The sequence below is a fragment of the Pseudorca crassidens genome, chromosome 9, assembly GCF_039906515.1.
Source record: "Pseudorca crassidens isolate mPseCra1 chromosome 9, mPseCra1.hap1, whole genome shotgun sequence".
NCBI classification, from domain to species: domain Eukaryota; kingdom Metazoa; phylum Chordata; class Mammalia; order Artiodactyla; family Delphinidae; genus Pseudorca; species Pseudorca crassidens.
The window spans coordinates 28,146,952-28,173,844 of NC_090304.1; the positions used below are offsets into that span (position 1 = coordinate 28,146,952).

At 40.1% G+C, this 26,893-nt stretch overlaps 1 protein-coding gene across 7 annotated transcripts in view; it reads left to right on the plus strand.

Moving 5' to 3' along the window:
* The window catches only part of KCNA4 (potassium voltage-gated channel subfamily A member 4), an 865,487-nt gene that overhangs the window by 165,298 nt on the left and 673,296 nt on the right, over positions 1–26,893 (plus strand). Inside the window, exon 4 of one of the 7 annotated variants that reach the window (XR_010946100.1) lies at positions 1,591–1,705. The exons of the other annotated variants lie outside the window; for them this stretch is intronic. The gene's annotated coding sequence lies outside the window, so the exon portion shown is untranslated. Of the gene's footprint in view, positions 1–1,590; positions 1,706–26,893 lie in introns of those variants that run through there. 7 annotated transcript variants of the gene reach the window in all.

Consider the following 26,893-nt stretch of genomic DNA (forward strand, 5'->3'; position numbering starts at 1 on the left):
TGCCCTAATCTCCCGAGCCTGTGAATGTGTTATCTTATATGGCAAAAGAGACTATACAAATGTGATTCATCTAAGGATCTTGTGATGGAGAAATTATCCTGTATCATCTGGGTAGATCCAGTGTAATCACAAATGTTCTTATAAGAGGAAGGCAGGAAAGTCAGAGACAGAGGAAGGAGATGTGATTATAGATGCAAGGGGTCAGAATCAGAGATTTAAAGATAGTACAGGGCTGGCTTTGAAGATGGAGGAAGGGGCCGTGTGCCAAAAGAATGCAGGTGGCCGGTAGCAGCTGGTAAAGACAAGAGAACAGCGCCTTTTGAGTGAATACTGCCCTGCTGACATTTTGATTTCATCCCAGTGAAACTTACTTTGTACTTCTAACCTGCACAACTGTAAGATAATAAATTTGTACTGTTTTAAGCTACCAAGTTTGTTGTAATTTGTTATAGCAGCATAGGAAACAAATACATGTCTTATTTATAGCAGGGTGTGGTTCCTAGTCCCAAATGTAAACCTATCTGGTAATCTGGGTCTTGGCTTGAAACTTGGGCCTAAGAGGAAGCCTCTTTTCAAGGCAAATTTCCTATTAGCTGCACAAGACTGGGTCAATGAGAGTTCCATGTGTATATGAGATAAGAGAGGGGAGAGAGAGACAGAGAGGCAGAGAGGCAGAGAGAGAGAGAGAGAAGCATTCTGCCATATAGGCTTATCTTTAACTTCTGCTACATGGAAACAAAGAGAATGAGGGAGTCACACTTGCACGTTCATGAATTTCTAACCTATACTGAGACAATGACTGCAATAATAGAGCCCAATCAGAGTTCTAAATTCTGATCTAGTCAGATTAGTACTTAAAATAATAGTTAAACGTCTTGGATTTGGAGTTAGGCTACCTAGGTTTGGACCCCAACTCACCACTGTGACCTAGAGCAAGATGCTTTTAACTTCATTGTGCCCCATTTTCCTCATTTGCAAAATCACAATAGTAAGTGTACCCTCCTCACAAGATAATTGTGAGAAAAGATGTACAATGAGATTGGAACAGTATCTAGCACTGTTATGGAGGAGCGCAGAGGACAGAAAGGAGTGTACACACACATACACACATATACACACACACACACTTTACAATAGTTCTGATAATGTGCAATGTGTTGCTGAGCTCAGAGTAAGTTCTAACTGTATACTTATTTACTGAGACGTTTGAGAGCACCAAGTATCCTGTGTTTACCTTTAGTTGACAAAGAGACCAGACCTGGAAAGGATGTGGAGGCAAACCCAAATAACCCAGCTAACTCAAAAGATCCAAGGGGGCTTCCCTGGTGGCGCAGTGGTTGAGAGTCCGCCTTACGATGCAGGGGACGCGGGTTCGTGCCCCGGTCCAGGAAGATCCCACATGCCGCGGAGCGGCTGGGCCCGTGAGCCATGGCCGCTGAGCCTGCATGTCCGGAGCCTGTGTTCCGTGACGGGAGAGCCCACAGCAGTGAGAGACCCGCGTACCAAAAAATAAAAATAAAAAAATAATTCAAATCTTTGCTTATACCCTTGAGATATGAATTTATTTCTGTAAAATAATTTCTCTCCCAGGGCCACTCTCCAGAGAAAATGAATAAATGTCATATTAGATTCTTCCATAGTTGAAGTCTGCAAATCGAAGTCAATAGGAACCAAGAGACTGAGATCAAGTCCAGCCTCACAGATAAGCAAATTTGGTGCTGCCTTCCTGATATTAATTTAAGAGGCAAGGAGACTATTTTATGCTAGTATAATCAGAGTCCACAAATTCTGCCTTAGTGCATCCAAGCCTCCTGCTTCTGAGGCCACTGGATACTTGAAAGAAAATGCAAGAGGAAGCAGAGTAATACTACTATTAGCAGAGACTTCTGCTTGAAATTCCAGTGCAAAATAACAGTACACTGGGGTGAACCACATGGAAAACTTTGTAAGACACCAGAAGCAGCCTATATATATATCAGTAGCTTAGATCCAAAGCAGGCCAAACAGCTTTATATGTTTAGTAAGGTCAGCCTGGATAGGAGATCTTCCCCTGATGGTGTGGAAAGACCAATTCAGATTTTACCCAGTGCCAGGGAGAAAGTGCTGGTGGGTCCAGGCATGAATGAGGAGAGAATATTCACAAAGGAGCCCTGAGCCTTTACCCTTCTGGCCTGGTTAAACAAAGGGGGAAAAATTGCAGTCACAAAAGCAGTAAACGTTATTCCATCTGATACTCTACTCCTAGAAAATGTGACTAACTCATTTTCCTTGAAATTAACTACCTCTTGGACTCCCCCTACTCTTTGGTGAACGGGATTTCTTGCCTTTCTTCCTGGCTCATCCTTAGGGAAGAGTAAGGCCTAAGGGTGGCATGAGAACCTTCTTTTCTACTAGAGGATCGTCATTTTAAGGCTGGTTAATTGGCACTGTTGATTGATAAAGGGAACGGGGAAGGAATTCTATTTGGAGTGAGGGGTTGGCATATTAGACAATGTCTATACACAAGATGACGTTGCACACTCAAATTGAATGAGTTTTTCAAGTGAGTGGACAGGTTTTAAAAGAACATAAGAGCTATTACCACTTCTTGTCCTGAAGAGTCAACAGGAGAAAATAGTTAATGGAACCCAAAGAGGGTGGTTGTCTCTATGGAGAAAGCAGCCTGAAGAAAGCTATGGCTTTAGGCCACAGTCAACCCTGGTAACTCAGCAGGTAGGGCACTGGGGGAATACATACTGCAACTTCACTCTTCTCCCACCCTTGAATCTTTTGTTGATGTTTCTATTGGCCAAGAACAAAAAACCCTGTTCATGAAGTTCACATAAGTAAACCTTCCTGGGCACAAACTGAACTGGAGAAAGATAGAGGAAGGTTCTGGAGGGACAACCAGAAGTTTCCAACACAGGATAGATTGTGAATTCAGTGGTGAGTGAGCTAATAGTTGGGCTTGAGGGAGGAGATGGTTCTTAGCTTATAAAAAGAGTGGGCCTTGTGGTAGAGATTTGGGATGCAAGTTATGGAATGTTTAATCTGGAAGAAAAGACAGAATTTTTACTTAATATTTATTATGTACCAGGCACAGTGCTAGGCATTTTTGTATGTTACTGTGTTTATTCTTTACAAGTAACTCTGTAAAAGAAGTATAAGCATTCTGAGAGGTTTGCTAGTTCATGGGTCTCGAACTGGCAGCTCGAGTTCGAGCTGAGCATCTGTATTTTCTTTGGCCTGCTTAATGCTGTAGAAGTCAGAAGATTTCACATAAGAATTCAGGTTTTCTCTGGAAAAATCAGAAGCTCTGGCAGCAGCAAGCTTACATTCCTGCAAGCTAGAATTGAGTGGTAACTTTCATCTTTAGACTGGACATGAACTTTGACACACTCACCACCACTCTCTATTGTGTTGTAACTTCCAGATTAATTGATCGAAATTATTTGCCAAGTTATTTTAATTTGCAACACTTATCTACTCCCTCCTACTATGCAGATGAATAAATTAAGGCATGGAGAAATTGGATGACTTGTTCAAAATTGCACAGCTAGTTAATGCCAAAGTCAGCCCTAGAACTTAGGTCTTAGGCTTCTGCATCAGGCTATCTGTGAAATCTAGAAGTGGATTACTATACATTTTACAGTAATCAAGGCAGTGTGGTGCTGACATAAAATTAGACAAATACATCATCAGAACAAAGTACAATCCAGAAATAAACCCACACACATATAAGGTCAACTGATTTTCAAGAAAGGTACCAAGGCAGTTCAATGGGGAGAGGAAAATCTTTTCAACAAATGGTACTTGAACAACTGGGCTAAACACATGGAAAAAAGTAACGTCTACCACCTCCTCTCGTTATACATACAAATTAATTCAATGGATCATGAGTTATAAAAGCTAAAATTATAAAGCTTCTAGAAGAAAACATTGGAGCATGTCTTTGTGACTTGAAAAAAGCAAATATTTCTTGGAGAGGACACAAAATGCGCTAGCCTTAAAATAAAACAAGTATTTAAAGGAGTGGATGCATGTTTTATATGAGATAATGTGGAGAGGGTCAGGAGTGCTTAGTATGGGAGAATAAGAGTAGAGACCTTGAAGAAGCAGCTGCAAGAGATAAATAAGAGGTGTTGGCAGAAATACGGTAAGAGGGTGGAATATTATGAATCTTTCCCAGGGTTCTAACAGCCTATTTAATTTGGGTCTATAGAGTTTATTTGGGAACTTACTAAATGCCTCTTCTCTTAGTAGGCACCAATAAACTAATAATTCAAATTGCTGAAGCTCTTTCTTTTTGAAATTTTAAGCCGTCTCCAAAGCTTCGTTTAGTCCTCTGTTGATGACATGCTCTGAAATTTAATATTTTTATCCCTAGTCAGAGTCATACCAGGGTTTCTAGCCTTGGCCGTCAGACTCTGTTAAGGCAATAGCTCCACACAGCGTTGGTTTGAAACAACCCTATGTTTATGATGCAGTGAGACCTGGACTCAAAAATACATGTAGTCCTTTCTCCTGATTGAGTCAATTTGTAGGGTGCAAAAAAGGTGAATATGACGTTGAATAAGGTTGTTTTTCATTTCCCCTCGCCTGTTGGACACCAGGTCTCTTCATCTGGGTGAAGCAGACGTTTGGTTTCCTTATGGTGAAAGTTCCCTCTCTGCCCTCCTAAAATATTGTATTCTTGATTTTAGTGAATTATTGTATCCTTGATTCCTTTCGGGCAGGCATTCATTTTTCTGTGTCATATACGAAGCTAAGAGTATAGCTCTTCTTTTTGGAGTATGGTGCTTGGCTTCTGAAAAAGTGGATTAATGAAAACTTCTTTATTTTTTGTTCTCCTGTTGCTTCTAGAATATACTGGTATTTTTCAATGGAACAAAGCTATCATTTCTACTTATCAGTTATCTTCTGTTTTCTTAATATAGTCTCTTGTTCTGATCCTAAATTTGGTCTCGCTCTCCTCTACTTTTTATATGTTATCATTTCTGTGTTTATAATGCCCTGAAGAGCTTTTCCATGCCTTTTATGCCCTGAAGATTAATGGATATTTGAATTTGGACAGCAAGATGACGATCACCATCTAATCTCCTTTTCAACTTCATTTCCTTTTTAAATTACTTCTCTGAGGATGAAACTTACCTTAGTTCCTTGAATAAACTGGAACAGACAAATGGGAGTTCAGCTCCTTGGGGAAAAGAACACAGACACACAGAACAGCACCCTTGGGAGATGCTCCCACACAGCCTCGTGCACAACTCACCTGGTGTCTTCACAAAATGGATCAAAGTCATAGTCATGCAAAATATGTCTTCTGATGAAGAACTTAGAAGGTATAAAACCAGCTGTATGCTGTTAGCCTTGTCACAGTACAGGACAGATTGGAGAAAACATGCACTGTATAGGCAACGATTATGGATCCAACATAGTGATATTTAAATGCCAGAACTTTCTATGGGATGGGCTTTTCTGTCTGTTGAGGCTTGTGTCTTCTATTTGAGCCCTTCTACAGAGCTGCCATTACTGTTGTCATTTGAAGTCACAGAACAGCTTAGATGTCACAGAAAATGCAGATGGCAGTTAGGACAAATTGTAATGCTTTGCAAACAAAAGGAGACCAACCAGCACATATAGCTGCTACCTACTCTCAGAACTTCTCCAGGCCCTGTCCTCCCTCATCAGAATTGGACTGGTTTTCCTGAGACACATTTTGTTGTTCCCTCATCTTGATAAGATGATAGTCTAGGCTTCCTTTCTATTTTACATTTATAAATATTAAAGCACAAATAGCATGTCATAGACAATTTGGAAAACAAAATGATTAATAAGCAAAAAATATTATCAATGAATTTTCATCATGTTACAGGCTCTGTAATACTGGGCACTTTAGACACATTTTGCCATTTTGTCATGACAACTACTGTGAGGTTTGGTATTATCCTTGTTTCATTGTTGGGACTGAGAAAATCAAATGACATGAATAAGATCTGCCACTGACCAAGTGCAGAGCTGGCATCGAAAACAAGTCTGTTGGGCACTGCAGCACAGGTCCTGTCTGCTTGCTAAGCCTCAGGACTTGGTGGTCCCAAAGTAAGTAAATATGCCAACTTGAGCCAAGTTCTGTGCTAAGGAGTGAGGACAGTTAGATATATGACGCTGAGTTTCTAAGAGTTACAGCAAGGATGCATTTAACTTTCCCGAGCAGGGAATGCTAATATGATGGAAGGAAAGTTTGGGGAAGATGAATGTCCCACCGTTTTGCAGGAAAAACTGGGGAAGGGGTGACTAGAGGCAAGGGTCCTGGGCTGGGAGGCCATTGTTGTGATCCAGATGTGACTCCATAAGGGTCTCAGCTAAGCATTTTCTCACCTTCTGCAGTTTTCACTTCCTCTTTAGAGGTCACTGCAATTTTCACGAGGATAATATTGCTCTAAGACATACCATTTTGGATCTATTTTAGTTCTAATTTCTTTTTTTCCTAATATGTTCTCTGGCCTCAGGGTGACTACAGGTGAAATACAGTCCGTTAGCCCCCTTTTTTTATTACCTGATCCCAGTCATCCTTTAAGCTTGTTCAGTTCACTAATTAGAGCACAGGAGACACCTTGTTTTCGTAGGCTGATCCCCCAGTCCTTAGCCTGATAAGCCCCTTGCAGTTGGGGTTGGAGGTGTTTGGGGATAGCTAAAGAAGGTTACTTCTGTTCAGGCTGAGACCTGGCATTTATCCTGCCTTGGAAATTGTGAAACAGAACTCAGTTTCTTTCACTGGGAGGCTTTTCTCCGGCAGCCTCTCTGCCATTCCCAGCCACTCTGCCCAGCATCGCTGTACAGCGTCAACCAGATGCCTCTAGGAGCTCAGGTCTGCAGCAGGCTGGCAGCATCATCTCCTTTCTTCTCTCCTTCCCAGGCTATAATTCACGAGTCCCATTTACCTGTAGAGAATGGGGGGTGGTATGTCAGCTGTCAGCCTGAAGCTATACTTCTTCTGTCTGATAAAATCGGTACTCATTATTTACTGTTCTGTTTAGCTGAGTATTATGTGGAAGCTTTGAGATGTTGTGGAGAATCGGCCAAGTCTTAAAATACCTAAGAGATGCAGATCCTCCACGGCTGTTTCTTAGCCTCGAGTTGGTTAGAACCCAGGGACCCAAATGTCTGTGTCTCAGAGTAAACTTAAATATTAAGTTCAAAATGTCCTATAAATACGGTAAAGTATGAAGGTCAAGTCAGATTGTGCATCTCCTCTTTGCACTTACAGCCTTCTTTTTCTACCACTGTAACTACTGTTTTATTGAGGTGGAATTAGATACATCTAAGTAAGGATCAGGGAAATTTGAAGAGGAAAACAGTATTTAAAATGGATTTGGAAAAGCAAATCAAGCCATTACTTTTTCCCGTACTCAGGCATTTAGAAGCTGAGGAAACTCAAAAGCCTCTATTTTATGCAGGTAGCCTTCTCCTCACCTTCAGGGATTGGTTGTCGCCCCATATGACTTCCCTCTGGAATCATTATAGAGTTCCCTGCAAGTGTGGGAACAAGGGGCAATGCCCTAATTGATCAAATCCTGGAGACACTGAAAAAATTACGTATTTGACAGTTCCTTGCCCATTACATTATGAACTAAGACAGTGAAACTAGCTCCCTCTAGAGGTGGCCTCTTGCAAATGTTGAGCAGCGCGGTGAACTGGAGATTGGAAACTACTCGAATTGGAGCCTCTGAAGGCAGAGTCCTCATCCCCAACTCCTCTGGGGATCCCACGGGGGTGTCTGATGGGCATGGATTCAAAAATCAAGTCATCAGGGAGAAGGAGAAGTAAAGCCAAAAGAAAAATAAGACAGATATGCATAGTCAGCCCATCGCAACGCTTAAGGAAAAAATACCACTCATTCCCCCATCAGATTCTAGGGTCAGGTTTCCTCTCCTCTGTATGCAAAATTTACCCCAGGGGTAGGAATTAAGTAGAAGCTTTTGGAAAACAGTCATGTTGTCCTAATGGAAGTTTCTGTTGTTATTTGCTTTAAAATATGATTTCACTTCTTATCAGTAAGGAACTTTAGAAGGTCCCCTCCATCAGGTGGCTCATTTGGTCTACTTCTGGCCTCCAAGAAACCCAGAGTCAGATCAAGGCCACTTACCCTATACTGGGGCTCCAACTGGGGTAGCAGGTAGGTTTCATTTTATTTTTTGACTCTGATTGACTGGAAGTGGCTACCTGGTATGATATTGGGAGAAAAATTCTGAAGCTACATCGAGGCTCAGAGAGAATGAATTCCATAATTGGTATGAAATGTCTGCCATGGGCACAGGTAGCGGTAGTGGAAGCATAGCTTTGCCATCTTAGAGCATCTTGTCTCTCTTTGAAGTGACCTCTAGTGCATGCTACATCTAGTTCCACATCCAGATTCTTCATTTCGTTTGTTCACTAAACGTACTGGGAATCCCCCCAGCCATATAGTGCTTATTATGTATCAGGCACTGATCTAAGGTTTTATATACATTAACTCTTCACCACAACCTGTGAGGTTTGTTTATTACCTCTATTTTGAAGGTGAGGAAACTGAGGCACAGAAAAGTTAAGAAAATTGCCTGAGATCACAATCAGTGACTGGCACACTCAAAATTTAAACCCAGGTAGTGTGGATCTAGAGTTCTGCATGTAACCGCTATGCTATACTGCTTCTCTAATTAGGGCAGTAGGTATTCTGATCTCTCCAAGAGACATATCTCCTCACACAAACTTCAGAGAGCCAACCTTGATAACTCTCTTAGTCTCTCTTTTTCTTTTCTTCCCTCCCTCCCTTTTCTTGTTAGAGATAAGCAAAAAGACACAAAGTGCATCGTCTCAATAATTGATTTCATTTTTTCCTATTAGAATTCCATTAACACTACTTTCTAAGGCTCATGTTGTTTTAATACTAAAGTACTTAATAATATGTTTATAAATTATATGAGTGAAAGAGGAAATGGTCTAGAAATTATGGATTCAGAATCCTGGGTAGAAAGAGAAGAAAAAAAAGAGTAAGATGAAATATCAGAGGCAAAGCAAAGTAATCGGGGAAAGAGAAAAATATTACCATTTCTGGAATTGGAAAAGGTAGGACATAATATTAATTAATTCAGCAGTCAAGTATTTTGTGTTCTCTGTGTATCAGGCAATAGAGCTGAGCCCTGGACATAAAAAAGGCGATTAAGACACAGTCCCTTTATCTAAGAGTTTTACATTTGTCACAGGGAAATATATATGTGGAAACAAACTAAACTTTATGAGTTAGACTCTTAGTCCTGACTTCTCGCTACCCACTGACCACTCTTCCCTGGGAGGAGTGACTTTTTCATTTGAAATTGCATGTATGTGGCTTAGACCTTTCTAGGATCTTCTTGGCATTTGTCTGCCTGGAAAGAGCATGCGTTCAATCTTCTCCGTGGGCCATGTCTAGGTTTACTGGGGTAGGCCCTGCCCTGTGAACTAGGCCTGTAGTTCCCAGCTCTTCCCATGACTAATTGTGAGAGATGACTTCTTGGGTGCAGTATTAATAAGACCATTTTTTGCCACACACCTAAGCCACATGTTCCTAACCAACTTTAAATAGTAACAAAGCTAATATTTTGGTCACCATCTGTTGAACTGTTTCTAACTTTCAATTCTGTCCAAACTCAGAGAGGGCTATTTCTTAGACATTCTCGAGCCTGAACAGTTCACGTAATGCTCCTGGGATTTAATGAACCTCAGCAGTCCCTCGACTCCTTCTTTATAAAAATGGATTGAGGAGATTGATCCAATCCTGGCCCAGAACTATCCTCATTGGCAAAAGGAAATGAGTAATAGTTGTGATTCGTGGACTGATTGGCAATCATTATCAGGATTACCAGAAATTCATCTGGAATATTTTGTAAAACCTAAAAGTATATCTCTAACATGTGTCTCACTGTTTTTAGTAGCTTGTCAACACCCTAGAAACTGAGGTTCTAGCTGACAAAACTCTGAGGGTGAGTGTGCACTGAACTAGGGTAACACCCAGAGAGTAGATACCAGGATACTTCATGGGGGAGGGAAGGGCCGTCATGGCTTTTCTCAATGACTTGCCTCCTCCTTGTAGGCTCACTTGTCATTCCGAGAAGCACTTTGGGCATCATTACCACTGAGAAGTCCTCCCTGCCCCCACCCCCCTTTTATTTCACAGCACTCTGATATAGTGCTGTGGCACGGTATCAGAATTGTGTGTTTTCTTATCTACATTACTGGAGGGTAAACTCTCTAAGGGCAGGAGCTGTGACATATTTACCTTTGGGTTGGCCCTCAAGATATAATTGTGGAAAGAAAGGAAGGGTTATGCAAAGTTTGAAGCTTCCTGAACCAGGATGGAAGTGGGTATCTGAAGGAGGTAGGAGCAGGAAAAGATAGCCAGAACTTTGGAAAATAGACTTCAAAAGACAAAGGATAAAAGTTATGGGCAGCTGTGTGGGATGGAATCAAAATCTAATTGATTTTCTTTTCCAGTTTGGTTCTGGCATTTGGTGTATTGAATACAATCTTACAGAATGAGAAGACCGTGGCTGGTGAGAATAAGTTAAAAACCCTGAGTAGTTATTAACTGACGCAATTCCAGCAAGACTGTTAACAGTGATGAAGCCAGGTGACTAAACATACCAAATAAGAGCCTCCAAGAACACTTGCTACAGGTTTAGAAAGGGGGACATGGCTGTGGGATGCTGGGAACTTGAAAAAGTTTTGGAAGGTGGATATCAGACAGAGAGAGAGAGATGAAAAACAGGCTTTCTTAGCATGAAGAAAACAGGGCTGGATAGTAATTCAATAATGACTCTAAGATACATGAAGTTTTATTCTGTGAGACTGCAGTTTGAATCCATGAAGTATACAAGGCTTGATATGTTACTCTACATGCAATTCTCAACATTCACCCTTGAGAGGGTTTAAGTCAAGTATTTTCACATCTATTTTGTAATACACATTATTGACTAAGCCAAAGAAGGCAGAGGAAGGAAACACGTGGTATATGGAATCTGATTTTGCATGGAGCAGTTGAGATGATTGGTTGGCTTGGCTGATTAGGGAAAGGACGTAATTTAGATTGGCTGCTGGGCTGTGACCCGGACAGACGGTAAATGTTTGATGCAGGTGGTAAAATGGATTAAATGATTATAAAGACTTAAAAAAAAATCACTCAAAATGAAAATGAAAAAAAAATAACTGGACAGTGGAAAGGTAAAAGCAATGAAAATTTAAAAAAAAACCCACAGAAGGCAGTATTATTAACATCCAAAGGGCAACATATTTTAGAAAGTAATGTTTTTAATGGTCATCAGTAGTTGCTTATGATGTTATAGGTACCGTAAGTTATTAAACCTTCACATCTTGAGAATTATTCCCTCCCGCCTCCAAATCAATAATTTCACTAGGGACTTCCCTGGTGGCGCAGTGGTTAAGAATCCGCCTGCCAATGCAGGGGACACGGGTTTGAGCTCTGGTCTGGGAACATCCCGCATGCCGTGGAGCAACTAAGCCCCTGCGCGACAGCTACTGAGCCTGTGCTCTAGAGCCTGTGAGCCACAACTACTGAGCCCACGTGCCACAACTACAGAAGCCCACACGCCTAGAGCCCGTGCTCTGCAACAAGAGAAGCCACTGCAGTGAGAAGCCCAGGCACCGCAATGAAGAGCAGCCCCTGTTCGCCGCAACTAGAGAAAGCCTGCGCGTAGCCAAGAATTAAAAATAAATAAATAAATAAATAAATAATTTCACTAACTCCAAAGTCCAATTATCAGGAAGTTGAGGCCTCACTCCCAGTTTTACTTACTTATGGCCTTGAGCAGCCATTATTTCTTTGGGTATAGATCGTTGAGGCCTTTCTTTCATCCCTCTGACAATGCTCCCTCGTCACTGTCTCAGCCTGCTTCCTAATAGTCAGCATTTATTGCATGTGTAGAATATATAGACCTGTGCTAAGCACTTGTGCTCATGAGCACTTTAGTCCTCATTTGTCCTATTGTTAATGTATTTTACAGATTCAGGAAAGTGAAGCTCAGAGAGGCTAAGAATTCATTCAAGGAGACAAACGTATCAAAGAGCTGAGCTGGATTCAAACGTGAATCTATCGGGCCCAGAATCTGTAGTCCTAAACACCAAATTATGCCACTGACATACTTGACCTCACGGCAACACTTATCTGATTGCTTTCATCCTACCATAACTAGATTCTGGGGTAGCCAAAGGAGATGTACAGGCACTGATAGTGTCTGTTGTGCCAAGCATCTGGACCAACACTTGGCATTATCAGAGTTTTTATGTCTTGCCAGTCTATTGGGTGTAAAACAATATCTTACTGTGGTTTTATTTTTCATTTCTCTGATTACTGATGAAGGTAAGATCTCTGGATACATTTGTTGGCTATTTGTGTTTCATGGGAAAGGCCTATTCTTGTCTTTTGCCCACTTTTTATTAGGTTGTTTTTAGATTTTTCTTATTCATTTGTAGGAATTCTTTATATATTCTGGGTATATGGTAGAGAAAGGCTAGCTGTTGATTATTGATCAAACCTATTTCCCTTCCATTCTGGGCACACATCTAGATTATTTTCATCCTTCCTTGCAGTTAGATGAGATTATATGACTGACTTCTGACGAGTGGAATATAAGAAGAAGCAAGGCACATCAATTTTCAGACCCGTTCCAGAAAAGCCTTCCCTGTGCTCTGCTATCCTTTTCCTTCCCCCATCTACCAATTACCTACTAATGATCAGGGAGATCTTGGAAGCCAAGCACTGAAGATAGTAGAGCCTCCTCTAGCCCAGAGTCCTGAATTACTGAATTAAGGAAAGCCATCTCAAGCACAGACTGGAATTTACATGAGTAAGAAATTAACTGCTTTTGTGTCATAGCACCTTGATTTCAAGATTTACCAGTTAAAGTAGTAGCTGACCTTCATAGAGGATAAATTGTCTTTTTCAAGTTACATGAGGTACACATATCCTGGATGTGGCTTATGTATATGGCAAAAATGGACTTACTAATATTGCACCTAAAAAGTCACCGTATCTACTCAGTCCTGGACAGAGCTGGAAAACTACAGGCCTAATTTATAGGGGCAGGTCTCGCCCCAATAAACCTTCCTGGCCCAGAGTGCAGATCAGAAGGCATGGTTTTCCAGACAGACAAATGCCAAGAAGATCCTAGAAAGAGCTAAACCACACAGATGCAGTTCCAAATCAAAAAGTCAGTGGGTGGAAGTCAGGACTAGAAGTGTAGCTGTTGGGGATCTGTCTTCTTAGAACATAGAACCTGGAAACAAGTCCCTCTCATGAATCACAGATCTTGTAGTGCTGCCAGGTACCACTATGGTTGTGGAGAATATGCTTGACCAAGTAGCTAGTGGAAGTTCAACTTCTCATTTTAAAAAGTTCTTGATTAACTCTTTATTATCCTTCATCCTCAAAAGGGAGGGAAAATGCTGATGGCCTGCAATGCAAGGCTGGATATTTGGAATATAGAAGTAGAAGAGGCCTGTCTGAGGGATGGGAGAGGGTCCCGCTTAGCAAGTATTGTAATGAAGATAGTTACCTGACAATACAAGGTACCTTTACATTGATGAATTTTTAGGGGAATCTGAGCCTACATCGTTTTAATTAAGCTGAGTTCTCTACTAAGTAATTCTTTCTGAGGTTGTCTAAAGCATTTAAGGATCAACAAAGAAAGGAAAGTAAAAACCTATTATTTTTGAGAACAGGGCATTATGAAACTAAGGTCATTAATGACAGTAGTAGTTGAGAGTACAAGTTTTGAACTCACACATAACTGGGTTAAAATTCCAATTTTGTCACTTACTAGTTGTGTGACCTTTGGAAAGTTACTTAATTTCTTTCAGCATCAGTTTCCATATCTGTAGAACAAGAATAACATGGCATGTACATGATGCAATTATTGTAAGACTCAAATAAGATTTTAAAAGTACAGTGCACTTAGCACAGTATCTAGACATGGTAGGGACTTAATAAATGGTGACTACTATTACTTTCAGTCACAGGTCAGCTTAAATGAGATAATATATGTGAAAAATACTTTGTAAACTTGAATAATCTGGCTCTGTGCCCCTGGAACACATTTTCCTGCCTCTATGAAAGCACTTTTCACTCTTTCACGTTAAAGTTGTTAGAATGGCCTTGCTTTACCAGCCAGCAGGGCATGAGACTCTGATGTAGACTGTGATACAAGGGGAAAAGCAGGTTTAAGCAGTACTCGACTATGGGGCAGGGTCCACAAGGACCATGGAGGACAACTAGGGGAGAGGAGCAGATGGGGGTGAAAATAGGCACGAGTACTAATGATGCTATATAAGTGATTGCATTCCAGAATGATTTGGTGTTGCCTTTGGTATGGACCACAAAGAACTGACAGAGATTTTGAGCCATCAATGCAAAGAGTTCAGATCCCTAATTTTGGGCATGAACAGAAAAGGAACTCTACTACACACCTTTGTCTACTTGTTTCCTTCTAACACCACACATTCACATAGAGGTGTTTAGTGTTCAGCTAGGGCCTGATTTGGGGCCATGATTATAAATATTATTCTTTATTCTATCCCTTGCATCCAGCCCAGTACCAAGGAAATCGTGAGCCAACAGTACATGCTAATTGAACATATTAATTTAAACATGTAAATGTCATGTGTTCACTTTGGTTAGACCCCTTGTTTCTTAGACACCCCTAGAGTAGCCCTGAATTGCCAGGGGAAGGGCAACAGAGAAAAGCATAAGACCATAGGGACCTGCCACTTTAACAGTCCAATGACCAAGGGTTAGGTGCATGCCATGGTGAGAACAAGAGCTATTCTAAAATTGAATTGGCTACCATACAAGAGAGCGAGGTGCAGACAGAGAGTGGAAGGGCAGTGGAGATAGGATGGACATCAAGCAGAAGCTCATGACCATCTGAGGGCAATGCAGTAGATCGCCCTTAATCTTTTAAGTGTTTTTGTACAAAAAAAAAAAATGGTTTTTTTGTACTTTTAAAATACCAGAGCATGGGGGAGGGATGCAAACAAATAACAAAAAAGATGCTCTTATAACATGATTTTCCCTGTTTAGAAAGGAAAAAAATATCATTCCAATAGTATTTAAAAGTCCAAAGATGAAATAATTTCATTTTCTTCTCTAAAGGCTAAAAAGGCCCCTGCCTGTTGATTCCATCCTCTTGTATCCAGTGGAGCCATATTACTCTTCAGTGGCCCACATTGGGCTGAATCATCGTCACACTCACATTTGGCTAAATCAGACCTACCTGTGGATGGGATTAAAAAAAAAAACAAAACTCATTCCTTGGCCCTTTTCCCAGAATTTTTGATTTAATACAACTGAATTGGGTTCAGGCATCTGTGAGTTTTAATTGACATACAATAAAGGCACCCATTTAACATGCAGTTTGATGAGTTTTGACATGCCTATATCCATCACAATCAAGACAAAACGTTTACACAACTCTAAAAATTTACCTTGCAATCTCTGTGGTCAATTTTCCCCCTCCCAGTTCCAGAGCTCCACTGATCTGCTTTTTGTCACTATAAATGAATGTTGCTTGCTCTAGAATTTGTTATATAGCATCTATAGTATGAACTGTTATGAGTCTAGCTTCTTTCCTTTAGCATAATGTTTTTGGGGTTCGTCCATATTTCCAGGTGTATCAGTAGTTTATTCTCTTTATTGCTGTGCAACATTCTGTTGTATGGGTATTCCACAATTTCCTTACACATTCACTCTTTGATGGGTATATGGGTTTTTTTGAATTTTTGCCTATTACGAATAAAACTTCCATGAACATTTATATGCAAATCTTTGTGTGGACATTTTCATTTCACTTGGTTAAATATTTAGGAGTGGAATTGTCGCATTATATGGTAATATCTATTTAACTTTTAAAACCATCATGTTGTTTTCCAAAGTAGTTATACCAGTTTCCAATTCCTGCCAACGATGTGTGACAGTTCCAGTTGCTCCGCGTTCTTGACGTTACTTCGCCTTGTCAGTCTTTCTAATGTTATCTATTCAAGTAAGTGTGTGGTAGAGTCTTACTGTGGTTTTAATTTGTTTTCCTTATGACTAACGATGTTGGTTTGAACATCTTTTTATGTGCTTATTGGCCATTTGTATATCGTCTTATCCGATGTGTCTGTTTAATCTTTTGCCCATTTTTTATTGAGTTGTCTTCCTGTTAAGTTTTAAAAGTTCTTTATATATTCTGGATACAAATCCTTTGTCAGGTGTAGGTATTGTTAATATTTATCCCAGTCAGTGTCTTGCCTTTTAAATTTTCTTAACAGATTCTGTTATGGGTTGAATCACTTCCTCCAAATATTTATATCTTGAAGCTAACCCTCAGTACCTCAGAGTGTGACACTATTTAGAAACAGGATCTTTAAAGAGGAGATTAAGTTAAAATGAAGGCTTTATAGTGGTTCCTAATAGAATCTGACTGGTGTCTTTATAAAAAGAGGAAATTTGGACATGCAAAGAGACACCGGGGGTATGTGAACATGAAAGAAAGACCATGTGAGGACACAGCAAGAAGGTGGCCATCTGCCGGTCAAGGACAGAGTTCTCAGGAGAAACCAAAAATGCCAACACCCTGAACTTGGTCTTCTAACTTCCAGAAAAAATAAATTTCTGTTGTTTCAGCCACCTAGTCTATGGTATTTTGTCATGACAGTCCTAACGAACTAATATAGTATCTTTCAAAGAGTAAATGTTTTTTATTTTAATGAAGTCCAATTTATCACTTCTTTTCTTTATGGTTTGTGTTTGTTGTGCCCTATCTGTGAACTCTTTTCCTACCCCAAATTTGCAAAGATTTTCTCTTCTGTTGCTTTCTAAAAGTTTCATAGTTTAGCTTCTGCAGTTCAGGTTCATAATCTATTTACAGTTAATTTTAGTATATGGTGTGAGGTAAAGTTGGAGGTTATTTTCTGTTTCAAGTAGATATACAGTTGTTTCAGCACCATCTGTTCAGTTACTTAGGAAATCAATTGACCATACACGTGTCGGTCTACTTCTTGGCTTTCTATTCTGTTCTATTGATCTATACCCAAGTGTCTGTTTTTTAATAACCATAGGTGATTCTAATGCATAGCCAAGCTTTGACACCCCTGTGATTGATGATTTCTAAGAAACCTTTAATTCTATTTAAGTCTATTAATTCTATTTAATTCTAACTCTTTAATTCTCTGAGAGCTCTCTTAACAAGTTACCACTTCTATGAATCAACACTAGAAAGGCAGGAACTGATAAAATAGATGATCTCCAAGAGTCCAAGAGTATTTGTTCTCTCCGTGGCACTTGAAGTCACTCAGAATTCAAAACAGGTATGGATTAAAAGAGATTCTCATGGAAAGAAATATTGCCTAATTGTTGAAAGTCAAACTGGGAGCACTTTTTCTCGAAAGCATCTGTTAAATGGCATTAACATTCATTCATAAGCATCTGTTAAATTGTGTTGTGTCGATACAAGCTAAAATGGATATTACTTAGACGTAGAAAGATTTTTTCCATTTAATGTAAGAAGAGGAACAAAAGATGTTCTGGGGATGGAGTCAGATGAACAGAGGAAGTAGGAGAAATCGTAGCTCAATGTCTACCATAAAGTACACTCTTAATGGATGTGTTGTCCCCAGTGCCCAGAATAATACCCAACACATATTTGATGCTGGCTGGTTGAATGAATGTTTAAAGGACACAGAGGAAAAGGGTTTGGAAAATATGTAACAGAATCAGGGTAGTGAGGCATAAAGTCAATGACACAAATTTACAAATTTAGCAATTAAATGATGTAGTAAGGGCAAAATCATTTGAGTCAGAAGATTCTAGGTTCAAATCATGACTATTTACTAACTGTGACTTTGGAAAAGTTATTTAACTTTTTTGCATTGCTTTCTTCTTCTGTAAACATTGGGATAATGAACATTTTTCACTGTTTTGAACATTAAACGAGCTGAGAATCATTTATTTATTGTTTCTCTTTCTAGCTGTAAATTCCACTCCTTAAGGATAAGGACTGTGTCTTGTTATGACCTTATTTTGGAGCATATAAAAATGCTAGACACGGGCTTCCCTGGTGGCGCAGTGGTTGAGAGTCCGCCTGCCAATGCAGGGGACACGGGTTCGTGCCCTGGTCCGGGAAGATCCCACATGCCGCGGAGCGGCTGGGCCCGTAAACCATGGCCGCTGAGCCTGCGCTCCGCAGCGGGAGAGGCCGCAACAGTGACAGGCCCGCGTACTGCCAAAAAAAAAAAAAAAATTCTAGACACTCCATATATATTTGATTAATGAATGAACATATAAAATATTTAATACTGTGTTTTGCATGTAATATGCCCATAGTTAATAATAGCCATGATATTTTTATTGTTATTCCATCTCAGGAAGGACAATGTTATAGTCAACTAATTGCCCCCTGATGACAGCAGCTATCTGTTATAAAAATAAACAATCCAATTAGGACTGATATAGTTAATGTAGATACAACTCATTGTTGTATCTACAACAATGTCCAACCTTGATGGATGTTCATAGGGTCACAGGCTGTAACTGTGTCATATGCAGATTTCCATGCTGATGTTTGAAATGGTCAATTATTGGTTCCAATGATGTTTCGTTCAACAGGACACATTTCCATGGATGGCTGAACACTGATGAATACTTTCTAAATAGAATTAGTATATCTTGGTTTTCTCCATTATGAAATGTGCACGAAGGCAGACATCAAATTCTCTTCCCTAACGTATGTATGGTGTCGGTTAACCAAATTTGGAGCAAACAGCCCATTCCAAAGTGCTAATTGGAAAGAAGGCTGCCTGTGATTAATAGCTGGTAAATTATGAAGCCTGGACAAGTGCTTGGATCGAGCAGACCCAGAATGCTGTTTGAATAGGTCCAAATGCTGTGATTTCAGGGCTGACAGGAGAACTCAGTAGAAATCTCAATCTGCTTTCTTCCCTTTCTCTCATCTACTCTTGTCAGTTTGGTTCAAGCACCAGAAATTCCCACCTTTATGCACACCCTGACCTCAAGCTGTTGAAATCTCCTATTAAAATAAATATATGAACTTAAAGAAGAAGTTTGGTATTTTTAAAACCAGCAATTCTTTAATCACTCATAACACAATTTAGTTTTTTAAAAAGGCATAGGCTTTGGAACTGGAAAGATCTGGGTTCAGATCCGAATTTTGCTACTTTCAAACTGGGCACATTATCAAGAGATTCACATTTTGCACTGACAAAAATACTGAAATTGAGCTATTCCTGAAAGAAGAAATGTAAGTCTTTACTGAGTGATCAAAGACTCTTTTGATTACCAATTCCAAAGCTATTCATGCTTCATACCAGGGAACGTTTGAAAGTCTTGAAAAATTTGAAACATGGCCTTCAGTAGCCTCCTAAAGAATTGCCTTCATGAAGTTGTGTTCTCATGTTATATTTTTGGTTCTTGTAGTATACTACATACTAAAGCTGGCTGTTAGAGTGGCTTGGGAAAATGCTCTCTGCTGTGTCACTTCCTGTTTCCTGTAAAAGGTATCCACATTAAAAATTGTGTTTCAGAGCGCAGTTCAAGAAACATTTTGTTTCTTCTAAGGAAAGTGTGTGCTTACTTTCTCCTGATATTGAGAAGTACATACTTGCTTGTCACTTGGCTTTTAGGGATCTTTGAGACAATGTTAAAAATCAGTTCTGTCTATTGCATAGCCCTTTATGACTGACATATTTGTGTTCCTTACTTGGTCTTATCATTTCTCCTCTTATTTTTACTGTTTACCTGAAATTCAGTTTTTTTTTTCTATGTTATAACTGTTGTATTTTTTGAATTCTAGTTTTAAGCTCCTTTAAATTCTTTATGAGAGGAGCCAGGCAATAAATAAATATATACACAAATAAATATAGTAAATGGATTATATTTCATCCTGTGTATAACAGTTAAAATCTTATAACGCTTATAGGAGATGGCTGTTAAACAAGATGTATTAGTTATCTGTTGCTGTGTAACAAACCACTCCAACATGTGGTGGCTTAAAATGTTATTGCTCATGAGTCTGTGCCTTAGCCAAGCAGTTCTGCAGTCAGCTAGTGGATCAGCTAAGATTTGATGGTCTAGGATGCCTTCCCAAATGTGACTGGCTGTCATCAGACTGGTTGGGCTAGTTGGCCTCAGCTGGGCTGCCTCTCTTGCTTTACTTGATCGCTTCTCCTCAGGAGACTAGCTTGGGCTTCTTCACAGGTTGTCTCAGGGCAGCAGAAGATAAGTGACATTAAGCAAGCACTTTTCCTGCCTCTGCCTATGTTGCATTTTCTAACATCCCTTTGGCCAAAGCAAATTACACAGTGAAGTTTAGATTGAAGGGTGGAGAGATAGATTCCATTTCTTTGTGAATCATATTGCAAAGGGACATGAACATAGAGATGAAAATATTTGTAGCCAATTGCAATTCATCATACAAAGTCAAGATTAAATAGACAAATGGGTCTTTAATAAAGAACAAATGGGAAGAAAAGGACAAATGGGAATCAGCCATTAGTGTTTACTGAGCACAGACTGTGTACAAGTGTTTATAGTATTTATAGAGCATTAGCTTTAGGGGAAGAGCATATTTATAGAGCATTTAGGTTTAGGTTTTCAACTACAGAATTTGAGAATCAATGACAGAGGATTTTCCATGACATTGTCTGGGCAGGATTCCAGGTATCTGCTTTATAAATTCATCAACTCCAGTTTCCCCTTCTCTGTCTCAAGTTGGGTCTTGGCATCTGGGCAACTGAGAAATGCTAGAAGGGTACAGAGTAACAGACTGTGAAGGTCTTAGGATACTATAGGTATGAGGAATCTGTTATGATTTCAGAAAGCTGCAGGTATAGTTTTGCTTTGTGGATGATTGAAGGATCTGCCAATTTAGGGATGTGGGAAATTAAAATTCACCACAAACAGTTTATGGTCTTATCCCCTTTTGTGAATAAGGATCAAGGAATTATAGGATGTCACAATCGGAAAGAGTATTAGGTCGTAGAGTCATGTCCTGTTGCCTGTTTGGTTTTCTGACTCCCACTTAAGTATCTGTTTCTGCTCTGTGGACAGCATGCCCCTGGCTTGGGCTCTCAGTTCTGGTTCCTGACTCAGCTGTCTCTCCCTGACTGTGAACCTGTGTGTGAAAACATTGCTTCCAGACTGTTTTGGGGACTTTCACTCCAATTGAATGGGATGGGCTTGGGGTTCTGCTGATCAGGTCTTAGTGAATGAGAAAGGAGGATGGGAGGGGAAGGATAACCTTTGTCTCAACTACTGGGTCAGTCAAGGAGAACTACAGATTCTGATCCAATATTTATTGAATGCTTACTCTGTACCAGAAACTATGCCAGATGATTCCATATATCTTCTAATTTAATCCCAAGGAATCTCTGGCCAAGACCAAGTGGAAATTCCTGAGACTAAGACTATGCTTGTCACTCTCAAACTGCCATACAAGAAAAAAATATATTTAAAAAATCAGTTGCACCCGACACTTCACATTTTTTAAATGATTAAAAATACAATCATTTTCTCTTCAAACACTTTGGATTCCTTCTTTCAGGGTGGTGTGGGGAGGTCTTTGCATTCTAACATAGGGTGGGGAGAGAAGATGTAAGCTGGGTATAAATTGTGATAATTGTGAGCCAGTCTTCTTTAGGCTGTCTTCAGCGTGCACAAACAAAATGTAAACTAGGCTGTTCCCTCAGACACAGAAACCTTCATGGATGAATATTAAAAATTCATTGACTAGTTCCATACCCTCTTTCAAAGATAAGTGCCAAGCCCTTCCCTTAATTAGACTCTGAACAAAATATGTAGAAGAAGAGAATGCATTTTAAATTTCTATTCACTCTCATCCCGTCTTCTAATTACACAAAGCATCTTTTATATCTGAAACCCAGAGACAATTTTCTGCTTGACAATGAGGGCCGACTTTCTTTTGCAAGTTGACAGCACAGTCGTTATATTGTTAGGTAGAGACAAAATGATATTGTGTAGTGGTGCATTTCTTTACTCCATGCCCGAGAAGTTCGAAGTCTCATATTAGCTTCAAAAATTTAAAAAGGGAGAGTACATTCATTTGGATGGACTTCATGAGTTACAGGGAGAGGTATGAGATGCCGATGATGGGGATTAATGTAGGCCAGAAGATAGAGGAGACTTTGTAAGTGTTGACAAGTAGAAGAAAATTCTCTAGAAGGAAGTCCTCCAATAGCCCATTGAGCAGCTGATGGAGTAAAAGAGCAATGGTTCCTGTAACCATTGCTCCTCTGGTAGCAGACACTCAAAAACCAGACCAAGTTTCTGGGAGTAGTGGGGCAAGAGAGGGGCATAGAAACAAAATGTCAGGGAAACATGATTAGAGCACCTACAGCAAGTAAGAAAGAGATATAAAACAGCAAAATTGGTCTAACACAGAAAACAGGGCAAGAATATAAAGAAATAGATCTTTGGGAAGGGACAAGGAATATGAAAGCCTTGGGGAAAATCAAGGTTACTGTCTGGACTACACCCCAGGTATGTCTGTCACAGTTAGGACCATTGATACTTGGAGGAAGAAGGGAGGTGATGTAAGTCACCTTTAACATGTTAACAAGCAGAAAATATCAATCAAAGAGGGAAAAGACAGGCAGTAAACTGAGAAGTGAAGCCAAGAACCCAGATGGGTACTCTAGGGGTCATAAATGGACAGCCGAACAGGCAAAAAATAAGAAAAATGATGTGAGTTTCAAAACAGACTATGGGGAGAGAAGACAGTTAAAGGCCAGTTTGGGAAAGCAGACCACTATAATATCTTACTGCGGGCTAGGTTGTGTCATAAGCAATATACGCTCATTTATTCCTTCTAATACCTTGAGGTAGGTACAGTTCTGATCTCCTGTTTACAGTCCAGAAAACTAAAATGTAATGAGGTAAGTAACCTGCCCAAGGTGACTTGGCTAGCAGGTGGCAGAAGCAGGATGAGCCTGGCTCTGGAGTCTGTGTGCTTTCCCACTATGCTACACTGCTACTGTTATAGTTGCTCTCGATCGCCATGGTATATATTTCTGCGTGGCCCTACAACTCAGGCGAGCCAGAGACTTGTCCTTAAAACAACCTCATACCGTTGGACAGATGTAATTGGTACCTAATACCTTATAATTTGCTTTATAGTCTTTATTTTTTAAATGAAAAAAAAATTTTAATAGAGTATAGCTGATTTACAATGTTGTGTTAGTTTCTGGTGTACAGCAAAGTGAATCAGTTATACATATACATATATCCACTCTTTTTTAGATTCTTTTCCATATAGGCCATTACAAAGTATTGAGTAGAGCTGCCTGGGCTACACAGTAGGTCCTTATTAGTTATCTATTTTATATATAGTAGTGGGTATATGTCAGTCCCAATCTCCCAATTTATCCCTCCCCCTCCTTGGTAACCATAAGTTTGTTTTCTACCCTATTTCTGTTTTGTAAATAAGTTCATTTGTACCATTTTTAAAGATTCCACGTATAAGCTCTATCATATGATATTTGTCTTTCTCTGTCTGACTTATTTCACTCAGTGTGACAATCTCTAGGTCCATCCACGTTGCTGCTTAGAGAAACTGTTGGATTTGTCAGTACACTGTTATCAGAACCAAAGGAGAAGTGGGAGCAGCCTGGTTATTTTATTTTTATTTTACTACATCCTTTACTTAGCTTGGTTTTGAAATGATCACTAATTGACTATGGCCTTTATCTTTAGAATTCAGAAATCCATAAACTACCTCTGGGTTGAAGCGTTAGAGATCTATAATAGGAGCACTTAAATAACACCCAAAGGATTTTTTAAAGAAGGATTTGATTAATTGCTTTGTAGTGCAGAATAACAGCCCCAGATATCTATTTTGTTCATTAGGTTTTAGCAACATTTGTGAGAGTGTTTCTGAGGCAGAGCCTTCATACTGGGGAAAGTTATTCCTTCCCCAGTAAGGAAAGTTAGAGCCTTCATCAGAAGGAGGAGTGAGTTGGGACCTGTGAGGCCAAGGCTTAGGAGACAACATAGTGGTTCTACCTTTCTCCTCCAGAAAGGGTCAGCTGCCCAAATCTCCATGTCAAAGGGAGGTAGGGTGTTTGTGTTGTCCCTATGCTTTGGTCAACATCTGTGGATTCCAGTCAAGGAGGTTGGAGTCCTTGAGCAATGTCAATACAAGGAGGCAGGGCAGCCTGTTTGGAGTTTTGCAGAGGCCAAGCCAGTCTACTGTGTAAAGGGACAGAGTCAACTCTGTCCCTTTACATTTGCAGGCAGGAAATAAGTAGGGTTTGAGGAACATAGCCTGCTAAGAGGTAGCCAGCTGAAAGATAAGATACACACATTTTAAAATCAGAGCTGGATTTGAATTCTGGCTTTATTCCTTATTAGCAAACAGCTTAACTACTTAGAGCCTCAATTGCCACATCTCTGAAATAGGCATAATAATGTCTATGTTGAAGATATGTCATGAATATTTAAAAAGGAGATGAAGCAATCAGTTCCTGATTCACAGAAGATGCTCAGTAGGCTAGCTATTATTATTACCATGGTGATGACCATAATGATAATGATGTTGATCATTATGATTCAGAGCTGTGTACCATTCTTAGTGAAAAACATGGTGCAAACCAGGAATAGAAGTGGGATAGCAGTGGAGGAGGGCATGCATAAACCCAGCTGTTCTACTTGGGCACCCATGGAGGGATCTAGGAGGGAGGTCAGCCTGGAAGAGAGCCCAATATTCAAATTGTAGCCCCTGCACATCCATCTCAGGACAACAGATCAATTTTTGCCTTACAGTTCCCCTTATGCATAGTAAAGGCTCTCCTATGATAATACTGGGTCTGGTTCTTATCAGTCCAGAAATGGACAGGGGCTTCCGTGGTGGCGCAGTGGTTGACAGTCCGCCTGCCGATGCAGGGGACATGGGTTCGTGCCCCGGTCCGGGAAGATCCCACGTGCCGCGGAGCGGCTGGGCCCGTGAGCCATGGCCGTTGAGCCTGCGTGTCCGGAGCCTGTGCTCCGCAACGGGGGAGGCTACAACAGTGAGAGGCCCACGTACCGCAAAAAAAAAGAAATGGACAGGCAGGGGCTGCAGGTGGCAGGGCTTCAGCACCCACAGTTGGTCAAAGAAGGGCCAGGAGCAGGCAGGGACTGAGCGATTTGCCCGCCCCCTCTCCCGCTGTAAGGCTGGCCCTCCATTAAAGAACATGCTGTCATTTAATAAGTAATGAAGAACGGTATCTCAAGCAGCATCTCTTATGTGGCATTGTCTTTTAAATAACTTGAAGGACTTACTGAAGGTTGTGTGCTGGTCTGAGATAATTGCCAGCAGCAGGCTTGTATATCTTATCACTTGTTTAATTCACAAACAAAATTTTCTCTTTAGGATGGATGACATTGGTTAACATTGATATAAAAAGGCAGATTGTTACTAGAAGGATACAGTGGAAGAAAAAATAGAGAAAGATGACTTGTGTGATGATCTTGGTAAAAATATGGATAATTAAATAATAATAGTAGTAGCTAGAATAGTACCATAATTTTTCAATGCTAAGAAACCATGGATTATGTGATTCACTATTAGTTGAAGAAGAGCTTATTCTAGACATGGCTGGTGAAGGAGTTGTATATATCAATTTCAGAAGCAGTAAAAGGAAATAGGACTATCTTAGTAAATATAGCAGCTTATATTTTTTGAGCATTTACTAGGTTCCAGGTGTTGTCCTAAGTGCTTTACACAACTCATTTAATTACACAGCAACTCTGAGTAGTACTATTATTATTCCCATTTTTACGATGAAGAAGCAGATGCTTAAAGTATGTATTGGTTAAGGTAATGATAGATAGATAAAACCTGAAATCTCAATGGTTTCCTCCAATCTAATTTTACTTATCATTCATATAAAGTTCAGTATCAGGGAAGGAAGGTGGTGGTGGTGGTGATAGTGGGGGACCCTGCAGTCATTCCGAGATCGAGACTGAGAGAGGCTTCACCACATGGGTGCCATGGTGGTATCAATATTCTGCCAGAAATGGGGAAACAGAGAACATAGAGGGGGATTTTATGGGCCAGGACAGGGAGTGGCATCTATCACTCCTACCCACCTTCTCTTGGCCAGACACATTCACATGGTCCTTTCTAGATTTAACAAGGGCTTGAAAATGCAGTTGCTGGCTGTGCAGCTGCTTCCTGACAACAGCTCTACTGTATGGAAGAATAGGATAAATTTTTGATGGACAGCAGCCGTCCTTGCCACATAACAGTTAAGTAGATTGTGAAAGGTCACACGATTAGCAAGTGACAGGGCCAGGATCTAAACACTCATTTGTCTGAGATCAGAATCTACAGTCTTTGTATTCCAGCTGCACTAGGGTGAGAATAGTTAATACAGAGAGAAGCGTGTGGGTTTTTTTAAGTTGCCTTTATTCTTAGCCACAACTTGAGGAGCTCAGAGAAAAACACTATGCCCTGCTGCCTCTTTCTTAAGAAGATAAAATTGTCTGGATGATGCATTGTTTTTTGCAGTGACTCACCCAAGATTGCTTTAGTTCAGCAAATTGCATCACCTCATGAAACAGAGCGACATCTTTGAAGCCAGAGCTTGGTACTTCTCAAAGTGACACACAAGAAATGAAAATGAGTCTTGCTTTCTAAAGAAGATGGGAAAAAAATTTTAAAAACAGTAACAACACAAAGTTAAATGAAAGTTTTATTAAGGCATATCCTACTCAGTCATTGCTACCCTCATTACTTGAGGTTCAGTGAATTCTATGCAGATCATTTATCAGACTGATCATGTGACTGTGTTTTGAGTGAATTTTTCACATATTACTTTGGCAAATGTGGTA